This window comes from Hylobates moloch, unplaced genomic scaffold, assembly GCF_009828535.3.
Source record: "Hylobates moloch isolate HMO894 unplaced genomic scaffold, HMol_V3 SCAFFOLD_6, whole genome shotgun sequence".
Classification (NCBI taxonomy): domain Eukaryota; kingdom Metazoa; phylum Chordata; class Mammalia; order Primates; family Hylobatidae; genus Hylobates; species Hylobates moloch.
The window spans coordinates 36,761,422-36,777,822 of NW_026652281.1; the positions used below are offsets into that span (position 1 = coordinate 36,761,422).

The 16,401-nt window shown below is 41.4% G+C and overlaps 1 long non-coding RNA gene across 1 annotated transcript in view; it reads right to left on the bottom strand.

The window, feature by feature from the left end:
* LOC116470357 (uncharacterized) overlaps nt 1-1,446 on the bottom strand; it is a 79,039-nt gene extending 77,593 nt beyond the window's left edge. The window contains exon 1 of the long non-coding RNA XR_004248589.1: nt 1,346-1,446. This is a non-coding gene — a long non-coding RNA (uncharacterized LOC116470357). The remainder of the gene's footprint in view (nt 1-1,345) is intronic.
* Between the last annotated feature and the right edge of the window lie 14,955 nt (nt 1,447-16,401).

Here is a 16,401-nt window from a genome sequence, read left to right on the forward strand (position 1 = left end):
GGAGAAGACAGCCATCTACAAGCCAATGGGAGAGGCCTCAGAAGAAATCAATCCTGCTGACACCTTGATCTTGGAATCGTAGCCTCCAAAACTATAAGAAATAAATTTCTGTTGTGTAAGCCACTCAGTCTGTGGTACTTTGTAATGGCAGCTTGAGCAAACTAATACAAAAAGGTGTGATGTTGGGCATTCACCCAGGTGTTATACTCTAGATTATAACAAGGTAATTAAATAACCAGAAAAATGACTGATTAATAACTTCCCACGTGATCTTCATCAATTTCTTCCTTTGCAATTGAATGCCTATTTACAATTCCTTTGTGAAAGAAAAGTTTGATGTCCATTTATTTCTTGGTAACCCAGAGATTTCTGGGATCCTATAGTTATTCTATGGTTTCTCCCAGCAACAACATTCTTAAAGGCAGAATCAGGGTTTGCTCCATACCCCAAAAAGGAAATGTGTTTTATAAAACATAAATGTACTTTGTGGATTTTATTGAAGAGTTATTGAAGAAATTGTATGACATATACATACCCAGAAATCTCGACCTTGCCCTATGTGCCTCTCCCTTTGGCTGATTTTTAATCTGTATCCTTTCACTGTACTATAACCAAAAGTATAATGGTTTTGGTGTGTCCTCTGAGTCCTTCTAGTGAATTCTGGGGCGTGAGTGTGATCTCAGGGACCCTCAAACTTGCAGTGAGTACCAGAAGTGAGAGTGGCCTTGGGCAACTCCAAACTTGCATTAGGTTTCAGAAGTGAGGGTGGACCTGGGTACTCCTAATGTTCGCATGAGGTCACCTGCCTTGCTTCTCTGTCTTCAGAGTCAGGGCCCATCCCTATAAGTGTGACTCCCCTCCCCTAGGACAGAGTAGTTGGGTGATGAGCGGTGTGTGGTAGAGAAAGGCATGCCTGCTCTAGCTCTTCTCTCCAAAGTTTTTGCCAGTTGGAAGGGATGGAAGATACGTGTCTACTGAATTCTCTTTCTGTGGACCTGGAACATGGGAGACAGACAGACACTTTGATCTCCTTGCCAATATGACTTCATGCCTGCTGTAGTTTGGGGTAGCAGAGAGAAGGCAACAACTTCCTGATTGTCTTCTGAACTGCACTTCGATAATCAGTAGGCAGAAAAGAGAGGGAACAGTATTTTGAGAACTGTTTTTGTTTTATTTTATATTTTATCCCTGTCCTTAAACTATATTTTGTTTTTGGTATTTCAGACTCTTCTTTCCGGTAAGGTATATTAGGCATCTTTATTTATCACAAAAGGCTATCGCAGTGTTTCCCTTTATATAAGGCGTAAATTTACCTCAAAGGAGTAGTTTTGTTTTGACAACTTACTGTGCTATTTTGTAGAGTGGCTAGCAATGGTCATTTTTCTTTGAATGCAGTAATTCAGATTTGGATGTACAGTTGATTCTTCTTCTTCACTGTAAATCTGTAAAGTTTCCACAAACACCGAGTTAATTGAACATTGAATGATTACTCCCAGAGGAAATAGAGAGTCAGATTCCTATAAGCCTCTGATAACAGTATTTTTGTCAACTGATCAAAACATAACCTTGTCTTAATTGTGTTTCTTTTTAAGGACACCATATTTAGTATGTATCATTGATTCATTATCTTTGGACTCATGGCCAACAGCATGAATGAAGCTTATCCATTTTCTCCATAAGGCACATTGCAGCCCTCTTGTGCTCAGGAACACTAGATAGAGTTTCTGTATTACACTTGTGGACCATTTTAAACAGCAAAATCACCAATAAAAAGCACAAAAATTCAGATAACATGGTACTAAATGGATCATGGAAAGGACACTTGTTTACAGTAAGAGAGCTGAAACAAAGAGGTACAATATTGCCTTGTTTGACCTCAGCTGCGAACTTGCACGTGAGGCAACTCGAATTTTTTTTGCCACACTGTGCTAATGACCACTAATGATCACAGACGTGCTGCAAATATTGATTTCAGGGTTACAAATAAATTTTAGTGAGTAGGCAACTTCAAAAATATGGAATCCACAAATAATGAGGATTTCCCAGACTGTAATGTCTGGGAAAAAATGCGGATTGCTCTAAAATATCTTTGAAAGGGAAATTGATGCTTTGATTATGATCTCCTGGCTCTGCCAGAAATGATAGCTCTGTGTATTTTTCTTACTCCATCATTCCAGAGGAGACAGGATCAGAATCTGTGCCCCTTGAGCCTCCTTTGTGCATCAGATGTTTGCTATGAGAAGCAATGAGTTTGTAAAGGAATGTGGTTTACTTGCTAGGAGGTGTTCCATGCTGGAAGATGTGAGGATCCATGGACTGTTTGCCAGGAATAAAAGTAGTCATAGGGAGAGGGTAGAAAAGGAAGGAAGACCAAGAGCAAGGGGGAGGGTAGTTTCTAGGCATAATTAACAACAACAAAAAGTCTATCTGTGAGTCTATCCTAGATAATGAGTAAGATACTAAGTAAGATCAGAGTCTCTCCAGTAATCGACGGACTGATCCAGGTTGCTTTTCCAGCTATTACAAGCCATAATGGCAGGGTTACATTCTTTTCATCCAGTAAGAAAACTACTTTATGCTTGTTATAAAGATGTCATTATCTATCTTAATTGCTTGTCAAAAGGTTTTGAGAGTATTGTTAGAGTTCATGGGTGATCTCTGAGCTGATGACTGCAGTATACTAAGCTGTTGATCAAGAACAATAATGATAGCTAGTATTCACCAGCTACCATTACCAACTTTTTATGCCCTAAGTTCTGTTCCCAGCACTTTACACATATGAAGCCATTTAAACTTTACAATAGGCCTTTGAGGTTGGAAACAATATCATCCCCAATATGTGGCATAGGTTCGGTAACTTGTTCTAGAGGTCACACATACAGTAAGTGACCGCTTTGAAATGCAAACTAGGCCATGTCATCTGCCTGCAGAGTCCATATTCTGATACCATTAGCCATTACACCATACTGGTTTTTCTCAAGGAGAAAATGAATCTTGAAATTTTAGTTTAAGTTTCACTTGCCTGGATGCAAAGATTGATTTTAAATTGAGGAGCATACTCTTATTATGAAATAAAATAAAAATAGGATGCAATTATTGACAATAACTTCTCGTACTATAAATCTGGGTGGTTTTGGCTTATAAAATGTTTGTCTAAATCGTGTTCAGTAATTTGGTGATCCATCTGATGACTTTATTAAAGTGATAGGATAACTGGGAAAGGAAAGTAAGAATCAGCCTTTGTATAACAGAAACAAACTGAGTGAGGGAATGGAGCTCCCCGAGAGGAGTGCAGCAGGGGGCAGAAGTCCAGTGTCCTGGGTGAGCATGGCCAGGAAGAGTGTGTTACTACGAGAACTCATATACCAAAACCAGAGTCACTGGTAGTCCTAGAAGGACTGGATGGACACAGAGCCAGAGGAAACCCTGAGGGAAAGCTGAGCCAGAATGGAGTCAAGGCAGAGAGGCAGACACTGAGGTTAGATTACAAGAGCAAGACAGGGCAGCCAGAAATTGGTGCAAACGTCAGCACAAGGAGAATTTGTAGAGGACTAAGAAGTCAAGAGCAGGCATAAGTTGGAGGTCAGCTTTGGCCAACCTAACTTTGAATCAGGTGACCAGGTAAATTGGAGTCATGGACTGTTGGGTCCAGTACCCTGTGAGATTATGTGGGTGACAGGCTGCTGCCCACTCAAATGATGAGTTACCTGGTGGGACAGGAAGGGGGAAGGATCTGGTACAAGGATGAGAAGTAGAGAAGCCTGGAAAAGTACCCTTTAAAGGAGTTCAAAGGAGTTGGGGACTTGGGGCAGATTCTTCCTTTGAGGAAAGTAGATGGGTCCTTTCTCCCTGAAGGTTCTATTTTATAATTGATATGGTTGTTTTATACTTTAACCAGGATTGTACCTCTTCAAACTTTGTTGCACTATCAGAAGGGAGGATGTTAATGCTCCTTTTCTCTGTATGCAGTTAGATAGCTGCAAGTTTCAGGGAAGAGGGGAGGTAAGTGTTGAGAGCTGTATTTAGAAAATTAGTATTTGAAAAATACAACAAGCATAATCTTTACCTCATACTTGGAAAGAGACCATTAAAAAGCATTCAAAAGGCTTGAACAATTCAAGTTTGATTTGCCCGTTTAGTGAATCATGCTTGAACACTATGTGCAGGATTCTGCTAATCTTGGAAGTTATTCCAGTGTGAAAGACAGATATGACCCCTGGACTCTAGGGGGTTACACTTATCTGCTACACTTTCTAAGTAAAGTCCAGTTTTTGCTTTTGGCATCATTTAAAACGGAAAACCTCAGAACGTACTGAAGTTTAACTCTTAAGCTCTTCTCTGATTACGTTGTGAATTCCTTATTAGGTAAGATCCCTCTCCTCTGAAAGTGAAAGGTGCTGTTCTCCTGAAGGGAGTGGCCATTCCTATTGTCAATTGTAAAGTAATTAATCCCAGGGCAGGAAATGAAGTCAGGGAGATAGATGCTGGACCATAGTGAAGGAGAAAGACATCTCTGGGGGCCTCAGGAGAGCCCACTGTCCAAGGGCACAGAGTCAAAAACACTGTCATGAATGAGAATAATTCGGTTCCTGCCCATGAAAATAGCACCTTGTGTTAGAGAAACACCTAGATGGCCTAGAGCTGCCCACTCAGAAAGCAGGCATTATTAGTAGAGTTCTAACTCATTTTCTTTGCTGTGTTACAATTACTTTTCTGCACACCTTTAGTAAAAAGAAATTGTCAAGTTTCCACTTGGTTTTTGTTCTCTGTAGGGAATCAAGGAGATTGTAGTTGTGCATTTGGGACAACTGTGTGGGTGTGGCGACAGCCTCTGTACAGGGTTGAATACTGTTCCACTAAAATACATGTCCTCAGAATCTCAGAATGTGAATTTATCTGGAAATAGGGTTGTTGCAGTTGTAAATATTTAAGATGAGGTCATACTGGGATAGGATGGGCCCTGTATTAGTCCATTCTTACACTACTATTAAGAAACTACCTGAGACTGGGTAGTTTATAAACAAAAGAGGTTTAATTGACTCATAATTCCACATGGCTGGATAGGTCTCAGGAAACTGACGATTATGGTGGAAGGTGACGGGGAAGCAAGGCACGTCTTACATAGCAGCAGGAAAGACAGAGTGTGTGAAGGAGGAACTGTCACACACTTATAAAACCATCAGATCTTGTGAGAACTCACTATCATGAGAACAGCATGGGGGAAACTGCCCCCATAATCCAGCTACCTCCCACCAGGTCTCTCCCTCAACACAAAATTATGGGAATTACCATTCCAGAAGAGATTTGGGTGGCAACACAGAGCTGAACCATATCATGCCCTTAATCTGATATGATTGATGTCTTTATAAAGAGAGGAAAAAACTACACAGAAAAAAAGACACAGGGGAGAACACCATGGGAAGACAAAGGCAGAGATTAGAGTGATTCATCTACAAGCCATGGGGCACCGAGGATCCCAGCAACCATAAGAAGCTAGGAAGAGACAAGGAAGCATTCCCTCCTAGAGCCTTCAGAGAGAGCATGGCCCTGTTAACACCTCAATTTTGGATTTCTGGCCTCTAAAACTATGGGAGAATAAATGTCTATTGTTTAAAGCCACTCGGCTTGTAATCCTTTGTCATGGCAGCCCTAGCAAACTAGTACAGCCTCCTATCCAGGTGTGGTACTAAAGCCTGGGGCGTACCATTAAAATGATAGAAAGGGGATGGTACTCCTTTATTCTAAGATGTGCATTTTACATTTCTGAAAGAGGAGTGGACGTTACAATTTTACTCTATATTTTAATGTGATTGTTGCAGGGATAATCTTATGCCAAACCAGTTATGCCCTTATTTTTCTCTATATTCAAACTTAATTTTTATTTTATTCGTATTGGAAAAGTGGAAACTTGATCAAGCTGCCTTTATCTCTGCCTTCTCCCTGGAGTTACAGCTAAATTTCAAAGTAGCTGTGTAGTAAGTGCCACAGTATAGAAGGGAGTAAGACTTCATTTGTTCTGTGTTCTGTGGCATGTCTCCCTGCAGGGGTACATCTTCCCCTCTAGTCCTCAGTCCTTGGTCTCTGTTGTTCAAAGCTTAGAGTTCCTATTTCTTTGTGCCTGGCCCTTCAGGTCCATTGGTCCTCTCTGCTAAGTCCAAGCCATGCTGGGATAAGTTGATCTCTGGGATATTATGTAAGGTCCTATCTGCCTACATTCAGTAAACAGCCGCTCTCTGTGCTCATGAATTGGCTGCAATAGTTCATTTATCTGCTTTCCATTGTCACCTCCCTCCCATGTGATCATGAGCACAGCTTGGCTGCTCTGAGTGCAATGTATCAAAGGAGACAGTGGGGAAATATTGGAGGGAAATTATCAGTTTTCAAAAGTACTGTATATCTACATTTCTTATCTAGAAAAATAATTACTGAAATCTTTTAATCCTACAAAAGTACTATTTCTTTCCCTGGTGGCCTTTCCACACCCCTTCTAACCACTTGCCCCACCCACCCTACTATATTTCGTGTCTGGATCCAGAATGTGTTCTTCCATGACAGTAACTCCCACAGGCAAAGCAGCATCTGGCTCTGTGGGCTCTCCAAATTTGTGTAGGTAAGTCTGGCTGGAATTATTGCCTCCCTCACCTGGAGGTTGCTGCCTGTTCTCCCAGGAGATTCTCCATCTTTCCGGGACAGGCTTGTTGTCACCAGGCTGCTCAGCCACCTGTGCTAGCAGAGCTTCCCACTGGGATTATCCTGTGTTGGGCGTCAGATAATGGGTATTGAGCAACTCATTGCTTAAGACAGCAAGTAATGTAGGCTGGTTCCCCACATGGAACTGCAGCCATACATTCCTCCTGAGAGTCAAGGAGAATTCTCTGAGCAGCTCATGTTTAACTCCAGGGAGAAAACAGACTAAGGGAGCCTAGTCTATTTTTCTTTTCGGGTCTTATGTGGCTTCACTCAGTGCACCTGTAAGTGAGTATCCCTATTTTTCTAAAGGAAAGAAAATGAGTTATTTTAATTACTATTTTTTCATCTTCTTTTCTCTTTCCTCCTCTTCCCCTATTTTCCACTTCCTACTTAGCTCTTTAGAAATGCAATTATAATCTTTACCTTCCCTTCTTCAGCAGACACTCCCTATATGGTAAGCTTATCTAACTATATGCTTACTTAGAAGCGCCAGAGCCAGAACTCTCTCCTAACAGGAGCTTGCCCCAAGAGACAACAGTCAATTTATAACCCAATGTATGCCCGCAATGGAACTCTCTCACCTGGAGAATATCTTGAGACAACATTCACCTTACAACCTAGCTCTGCCCATGATGGTGCCAGCTCAACCACCTGGTAGATAAGGCACCAAAGCAAGCCACATAGACCCTGCACCTGCTCGTTCCCTCCTCTGCATACTATTTGTGCAAAGTCCCCCTTTAAAAGCCTCTGCTTTCTGTCCCCAAAAGGAAAATGGTACCTTTAAAGGAAGGAGGCTGTACTTATTCCCCTAAACTAAGCTTTGGAATAAAGTCACCTTCTTTATACCAAACCTCGTTCTTTTTAGCTGAATTCTGCAAGTGGTGAGCAACTGAACCTGCATTTTGGTTACAGACCCTTTCTGGTTTCCGTGATTATCTAAGTCCTCCCTAGCTTCTGGGTTAGTAGCTGTGGGTTCTCTTTATAAATGCAGTCTACAGTATAGACTTTCCCTCAAGCAGAGCAAAAAGAATTCTTCAGGTATTCTTTTGTTCATAGAAATTCTGGGACTCAGTGATACCCTTCTCAGACTTGCTGATGAATTGGATATGGGAAATTGGGAAAGCTGTAGACAAGAAATCCCTCATATCAGAGAAAAACTGGAATTTGAAAGTTTGGGGAGTGATGGGTCTGAGTGAGAAGAAATGTAGTCATTCTGTCCTTGGCTTGGATGGCAATACTTACTCTGTCTCTCAATAAAGGGGTATGGGCAATGAGCTAAGAAGCCAAAAAGGAGTCCAAACAGATTTACCTGCCATTAGGGCCAAGGTGCAATTGTTATAGCATTAGAATCCCATCTTCTAAAAGTTGACCACTGAAAAATTATTCCATAATTCCGTTTATTTTCTTTTGGAGATCTCTTTTAAGATAACGAATACCTAAATGACAGCATGTCTCCTTCCTACTAAGGATACTGACTAAGGAAAAGAATTTGTATCCTCATTTGAACCAGAGTTATAAAAGCAGCCTCCTTTCCCGGGTGGCAGACAAAGTGAAAACAGCAGGAATCAAAGATAGAGAACCATAGGCATGGAGAGAGAAATTGGGGTTCTTTATATATCCAATTGCATACATTTGTTTCCATAGATCACATTTCTGCTGAAGTCTTAAAGGGTAGTTTAACGTGGTTTGATTTTAAGAGTCAAAAAAATTCTTTCAAAGTTATAATGCTAAGGAGGAGTTAGAGGCAATTATTACCTCCTCAAAGCTCCCTCTCTGAGGTATCTTTTTATTCTGGGCATGTCAAACTTGGCCCAGCTCCGGGACAGAACCATTTCCTTTATGGGACCTTGCCTGGTTAGGGTAAGTCCTAATCGACTGCTGTGAGTGATCTTCCTACTCACTGTAGGAGTGTGGGGCTTCACTCACTTGACTTTGGGGCTTAACATGATAGAATCCAGGGATTCTGTTGCCAAGGCACTACCAGTCAAGAGGGCTTTGGCTTCCTCGGCAGTATGAATCACAGGCGAATTACGTGACCTTTTGGTTGACAGAGGCGTGCTAATTCAGGGTCTTATATACCAGATACCAATATTTCAGAAATATCTGTAAGTTATTTATACCAAATGTTTCATATGAAACATTTTCCTGCAGTAATAAAATAAACATTTTAAAAGGAGGGGGCAAAATGTTGTTTTTTAATAGGAAACAAGAAACTAATCTGTATGTCTGGAGTTTTGGAGACAAGTCTTGATCTTTTTGAATAGATGTACAGGAGTCCTACTTGCTACTAACTGCACATTGATAATTCTTGTACTATTTCTGACGCCAGATCTAAGTCTAAACTTAGATGCTGCGGATTACTCAGATAATGAATGTGACTGTATAACTGTGGGATGGCTATGTTATTTTGAGTATAGTATTTTGGATTATTTTGATCATTCATGTTAATACATTCCATTCAGTGTATATTGTGATGAGCTCTTTCTCATCCACACCCATGTTTCCATGTGTTTTGTACAACATTTATGCCCCAAGAAATGCTCATAGGTATTTTTATTGGAGGAAAGGAGCATGGAGGGGACCATCTATAGTCACCCCGCCTTTGAGAAATTCTAAGTTACACAAAAATTAAACAGATTTTTTCTTTTTCTTTTCTTTTTTTTTTTTTTTTTTTGCAAAAAGTCTCCATGGCCTTTAATATGCTGTATGTGTATTTTAAAACTCAAAGTCTCCCCCACTCTTTTTGTAGAATATCAGTATCATTCAGGATACTTTCTCTGTAAGAAAGTTTGGGAAGCACTATTCTAAGGATACAATGAGATGCAATTGGTTTCATCATAACCAGAGTGATTTCAGCCTCTCACCAGATGGTTGTGAAAGTAATGCCCTGGAACAACTGTTACCTCCTTTTTCGGAAGGCCTAATGAGAAAGACATCTATTTATCTCAAAGAGCATTACGCAGTCTTTCAAAAAAAGAGAGAATGAACCAGAAGACCCATGGAGGAACCTGTAATTCTCTGGTTTTAGGATGCAATCTTTTAGAACATTTTATCAATTATTATGCCTTTGTCTGAGAAGGTCAGAGAATCCAATCTTAGAAATTGTTTTAGTTATCTACTGCTGCATAACAAATGTCCCCAAAACTTAATGAGTTAAAAGAACAAATATATATTATCTCACAGTTCCTACATGTCAGAAATTATGGAGTGGCTTAGCTGGGTTGTTCTAAGTCTCTTATGCTGTTGTAGTCAGAATGTAGGCAGAGACTGCAATCATGTGAAGTCTTGACTGAGGCTGGAAGGTCGCCTTCCAGTATGACTGACCAACTATCGATTGGCAGGTGACCAACTAAACTCCTCACCATGTGGGCCTCTCCTCAGGTTGTTTGGGTGTCCTCATGACATGACAGCTAGCTTCACCCAGTCTGGGTAATCCAGGAGAAAGTGACCAAAGAGGAAGCCACACTGCCTTTAAGGCTTAGCCTCTGCAGTTGCATACCATCACTTCTACTTTATTCTGCTTGTGAGAAGTGAGTCACTAAATCTAGCTAAATCCACTAAGTCATACTCAAGGTAGGGGAATTAGGTTTCATCTCTTACAGGAAAGAGAATCAAAGAATTGTGGACATATTTTAAAACCACCACAGAAGGTTTAAATAATAAGGGCACAAGAAGAAGGGGCAAGCTAAGACAGTGCCTGGATTATTTAATTCAGCATCTCAATGCCATTGTCAAAGATCCAAATTCTTCCTGTCTTCTACGCTGCCATGCTCAGTGTCTTAGCTGTATACTCAGGCTAGTTCCCCACATAGACACACAATGATTGCATAAGTATGAGCCATCATGTACCATCACAACATCCAGCAGGACAAGTGGATTGTGTTTTCCTTGTGACATTATTTTTGAGTAAGGAAACCTTTCCCGGAAGACTTAACCTGGCTTCTGTCTTAACTCCTTGACCACATCTGTGTCACATGCTCATGACAAAACCAACAGCAGGCAAGAGGAGTGAGACTGCTGTGAGTGACTTAGACCGGAGATGTATGCCAGAGCTAGGTCAAGTCACCTGTGCTGAAGGACACTAAAACAAATTAGAGTTCCCTTTACAAGGAGAGAGGGAAATAGCTACTGGGTTTGCAATGAACAACGAACTAGCTGTGAATCCTTGACCTCCTTCTAGTCACAAAGTCACGTGCATAGGTCTGGCGACATCATTTCCTTTGTAGAGTATAAAAGCTTACACTTTAGACAGAAGATCAAGTCTAGGGAGCCCTTTAGCAGCTCTTGACATAAAACTCATTCTGGTTAAAAGGTGTAAAAAATTTCTGAAAACATCATCATAAAATACATTTTTAACAATATCCAGTGTTGATAGAAGGGAAAGTTTAGAGATTAAACTAAATTCACCACTTTCAAAGAAACCATTGTATCTTGGAGGGTGGGGAACTACATTTATTCTCATTTGCTGTTAGTAACAGATGGAGTGGAATTTGTCCTTATGGGAGCCTAACATTTAAAGAGAAATCCTGAGCTGTGTAATCAGTTAACTTGGTTGCCTTATAGCTCATCTCCTCTCTGTTCCACCTCTCCCCTTCTACCATCCCCTCTGCTCTTGCTAAATCAGAGGATTGCATAAGACAGGCAATTGAGGGCCATAGGCCTAGCTGCTCTTGCCTCACCCTGCTCCTGAGACCCTGAGAGCAGTTCATGGTGAATCCAGCATTGCTGACCCCAAGTCTAGCTCTCCAGCAGCCTGTCATGTCTGAGCTTTACTGTTTTAGTCATTTCAAGGAGTTTTTAGAATTACTGGACAATTGCCTGTAGATGAATTCAGGGGAATAGAAAGGAAAGGAAATGAAGGAATAATCTGCTCCTTGAGAGGAGGACTAAACTTGCTTAATCCAAAGGAATTTGGCTAGATACTTTGCATTTAATAGGTTTTCATTCATCCATTCAATCACTTAATCACCTATTTAGCTTTTAGTCTGTCTGTGAGTATCAGTTTCTCACCATTCAGAGAGCAAGTAAAGGATTGAGAATGGAAAACATGGTTTGCCACACAGGAATTGCCTTGACAAATTGAATAACACAGAAGTTCCCTAAGGATTTTGCCAGCCATGAAAATGTGTAAAGGTTACTGTGTGGATGTCTCATTTCTTATAGAATTCTGTATCAATCATGTACATGTTTGAGAAAGAAAGGAAGATTTCTATTTAAAACCAACTTGACAATAATTGTGGAACCTAGATTAAAAACTGTGTAAATATATGTGGCCAGCACAAGCTCTTTAGAGCATGTGGTACAGAAAGATCCTTGCCCTGAGGCCAGAGCTCTGCAGAAGTGGTTTGCTGGTATTGGCTCCAAAGGCCCTGAGGCTTCCTATCATGGTAGGTAAAGAAGCAAGGACTCAGTAGCTCCCCAACTCATTGGCTCTCCTCTTTAAAACACTTTGGCAAAATTCCTTAGTATCCTAAATTTTGCTTTTTCTTGAATTATATATTCGCTTTAAGTAGGATAGCACTTTATAAAATATTCATATCATATCACAATTAAATGAAATATTTTGCCAAGATTAATTTAGAACTAAAGGCATTCTAGGGCCTTGTAAAAAGTTAAGCTCCTAGCAAAAGACAGTAGAATTCAATGTGTAATCTAAACTATTAGCACCATTTGCTAAGTGATCCTTTTCTTTAGTTGTAGAGGGGATAGGGAGAAGAGTGTTTCCCATTCCACGATGTTAGTACTGATTGGCTAAAATACTAGATATAAAATAAATACATTTATTATATGCGTCCTGATGGAAAAATCTACACACAATAATTTAAAGATTACCAAGTTAAATATTACTCTAGGGTTTTTTTGTTTGTTTTAAACTGGGACATACACACTAAGGGGTGGTATATGAAGATTTTCCAGTGGGCATGTTAGCTAAATTCTTTTTAAGGAATAAACTTCTATACTTCTAAATGTATTCTTTCCTAAATTGGCAACCTACAAATGTGTCTGTGGTCTATGGGCTCTCTCTTCCCATTTCCCCTTTTGCAGCTGACTTCCTCCCACTTCACTTATCCTAAATTTGACTATGGTGCATTGCTCAGGACTTAACCACTAAGCTACTCAGGGGAAAACTTGACACTTCACAGCTCATGAGGGAGTATTGTATGAGAGGAAAACAAAGAGGGCCTCCAGTAGAAAAATATTAGAGGGGGCAACACATTATTTCATCAGGCCTCAAACTCATGGCTGAGTTCCATGCCTTCTCTATCTCTTCTAAAACTGGAATTCAGAAGTCAGATGGTTAGCACAGGGACGCAGATTCACACATACATTTCAATTCAAATACAGTCAGATTTTTTTCTGACATAAATTAAGTCTGCTTTCCTCAATTTGAAACTGAGAACCTTATTTGTCATTTTCCTTATAAGGAAAGACAATTTCTAAAAATTAAAAAAACTAAATCAGAAGCTTCAAGATTTTGAGGAAAATATATTTAAAGCATCTCTATTATATGCCAGAAATCACCACATTTTCAACTATTTAAATTTATGATAAAAATTCTAGATGTTAACTTAAAAGTCTGTGCGATGTAAATAGTTTGCAAAATTCTTTTAGGGGATATATGAGCAAAAATACTTGAAGTCTACTGCTGAAGAATGCCATATGATCTCAGGGTGGTGGGGGGCAGGTGTGGTCCATGGTGCAACTGTCAAGTGGAGAGGTCTTTAGCAATCATCTCCTCCCTTCTCTTCACTCTGCCTTGTACCTGGGTTTTTCCTCACACAGATTTCTGGCTGCCAATCTTTTCCAGTCCAGGGCCTATGAAGCCCCAAACCTTTTCACAGTCCATCCTATTGTAAACCAAAAAGAGAGTGAGGTGGATCTCAATTGATTTAGAAGTTTGTATTGCCAAGGTTGAGGATGCACCTGGGAAAAAGAAACACAAGTTACAGTAGGATCTGCGGCCTCTGCCTTTCCCAAAGAGGTTTTTGAGGGCTTAAGTGTTTAAAAGGAAAGAAGCAAATAGGAAAGAAAGGAGGAAAGGGAACAAAGTGGGCAGGGTAGTTATTCTTGTGAGGCCTTGATTAGAGCTTATGAATCTACATTTTACATGTGAAAGAGGGAGGGAGGGGAAAAGTGAATTGTGCATTCATCTTGTGCTCAGTAAAGCTATATTTTTACATAGGATACAATCACAATGTGAAATTACAGCTATCTGTTTGGGAACAAAAGGAAGGTAGTTTTCGCATCACTTAGTTCTCAAGCTTAACTTTCCCTTAGGCATAGTGGGTTTGGGCTCCCAAGATTTTCCTTTCCTTTCACACCATGTCCCATTTCCACAGAGTGCTTATCTCAGAGGGCAAGAATTTATCATGCAACCCATCCTTTCCACCTCTCTACTAGCTTAGATAATGGACATTGGTCATTCTTTTTTGGATTGCTCATCATGCAGTTTGGAAATTTTCCCATTTTGAGTCTTGATTGGATGCTGAGCTCATCCCTCATGATAAAATTTGAAAGCTCAAGATATTCCCTGTTTCAATTCTTCATAGTAATAGCTATTATGTTAGAGTAGGTAGCCAGTCAGGCCTCACTGATGCAGGAGAGGGCTCCCCCACCACACACCAGGAATGTCAGGTGACCATCAGCTGATGGTTTGGCAGTTATCAGACCATAATAGCAGAATATAGGGCCCAACTCAGAATACTACCTTCATTGAGGGGCCTGGCCCAGATGCAACTATTACATAGTCTCTCCCGAGATCCATCTATAGGGGAGACATGCTGGCCACACAAATCTAAGGAATCAAAGGGGAATTAGCGGAGGACTAGGGTCTCACACAGGTGAACGTGACTATTCCTGCCTGACCCACTCCTCCGGGTCCATGGATGGAGGACCTAGAGGAGTGGATCAGGCAGAAATAGTCACACTTGCACCCAGGAGCAGCACCCTTAATGGATGCCAGGGTGCAGGGAACAAAGGAAAGAGAATAGTAGTGGGGATGCCCCCACTGTCTTCCTCTACACCTGGGTCACTCCAAAAGTAGGGAGAAGTCTAAGGGACGTCTTTCCTTCCCTCTCTCTTTCTAGATGTGTAACAAACCATCTTCAGTGTGCACTCCTCTCGAGTGCATTCTGAAGCACTGGAAGTCCTTTGACCCCATGACTCTGAAGAAAAAGGTGGCTTACGTTATTTTGCACAAGGGGGTGGCCTTCTTACCAGCTTGGGGACAGACAAACCTGACCTTCTAAGGGAAGTCTTGAATGGGAGGGCAAATGGTCTGAAGTCCCTATGTACAGACTTTGTTTGCCCTGTGGGACAACACAGACCTCTGCAAGTGATGCACAATCGACCCAGCTCTTTTAGCAGCCACATCTGGAACACCCATGGGGAATGATTCCCCAAAGCTAAGAAAACAAATTTCTGGGGAATCCTCTGAGACAACTATTAAGTGTCTCAGCCCCTCTTGTCCCCATTATCCAGGGCTCCCTCCTCCAACTGTGCTGTTGGCTCCTCTAGTTTTACCACTTCCAAAACTCCTCACTTCCACAGTTTCGCTTTTACCCCTGCATGAAATGCCCAGTGGACGTGGTGCCAGTAGGGTTCAGGTTCCCTTCTCATTGAAAGACCTTAGACAAATAAAAGGAGACCCGGGTAGGTTCTCTAATGACCCCAACAGGTATATAGAGGCTTTCCAAAATCTAGCCCAGGTGTATGATCTCACACGGAGAGATGTTATGTTAATCTTTAACCAAACCCTAACAGCTGCTGAGAGGCAGGCAGCTCTGCAGGCGGCAGAAAAATTCAGGGACGAACAACATGTGTCTTATAGCAGGCCAAAAAAGAAGAGTGGAGATAAGGTAGCGGAGGAAATTATAGAACAACCATTCCCAATACGGGGAGAGGCAATACCCCCTGAAAACCCTGGCTAGGACCGTAGTGAACCCACAGATGAATGGAAGAGGAAACACTTTTTAATGTGCATATTGAGGGCCTACCAAAAACTAGGGCCAAACTTCTTAATTACTCTAAGCTGTCCACAACAGATCAAAGACCAGATGAGAATCCTTTGGCTTTCATGGAAAGGCTAAGAGGCCTTAATAAAACATACTTCCTTGTCTCCTGACTCAGTTGAAGGACAGCTAGTCCTAAAGTACAAGTTTATTACTCAGGCAGCCCCTGATATTAGAAGAAAATTACAGAAACAGGCAATAGGACCAGACAGTATTCTGGAGAACCTCCTCAGGGTAGCCACCTTGGTCTTTTACAATAGGGATCAGGAGGAGGCCCAGGAAAAAGAGAGGAAGCATAGGAGAAGGATGGAGCCTCTGATGGCTGCTTTAGAGGCCTGTAAAGTTCAGGATCCAATAATTGCTATCCATGTGGCAAACCAGGGCACTTTAAGAAGGACTGTGCAGGCAGTAAGAAGCCACCTCGACCCTGTCAGCCTGTGGCAGGGACAACTAGAGGTTAGACTGCCTGCAGAGACGCAGAGATGTAGGTCACCAGGTCCAGAACTGGTCTCCCAAATGCTCCAACAGAACTGATGGGTCCCAGGGCTCAGTTCCTCAGCTCTAGAGGCCCAAACTGCCATTACGCCTAGGAGCCCCAGGTGATTCTGGAAATTGAAGGAAGGAGGGTAGGCCTCCTTCTGGACACTGGAGCCAGTATCTCTGTTCTTCTCCAATCCAGGCTTCCCCTCTTCCCATAGCA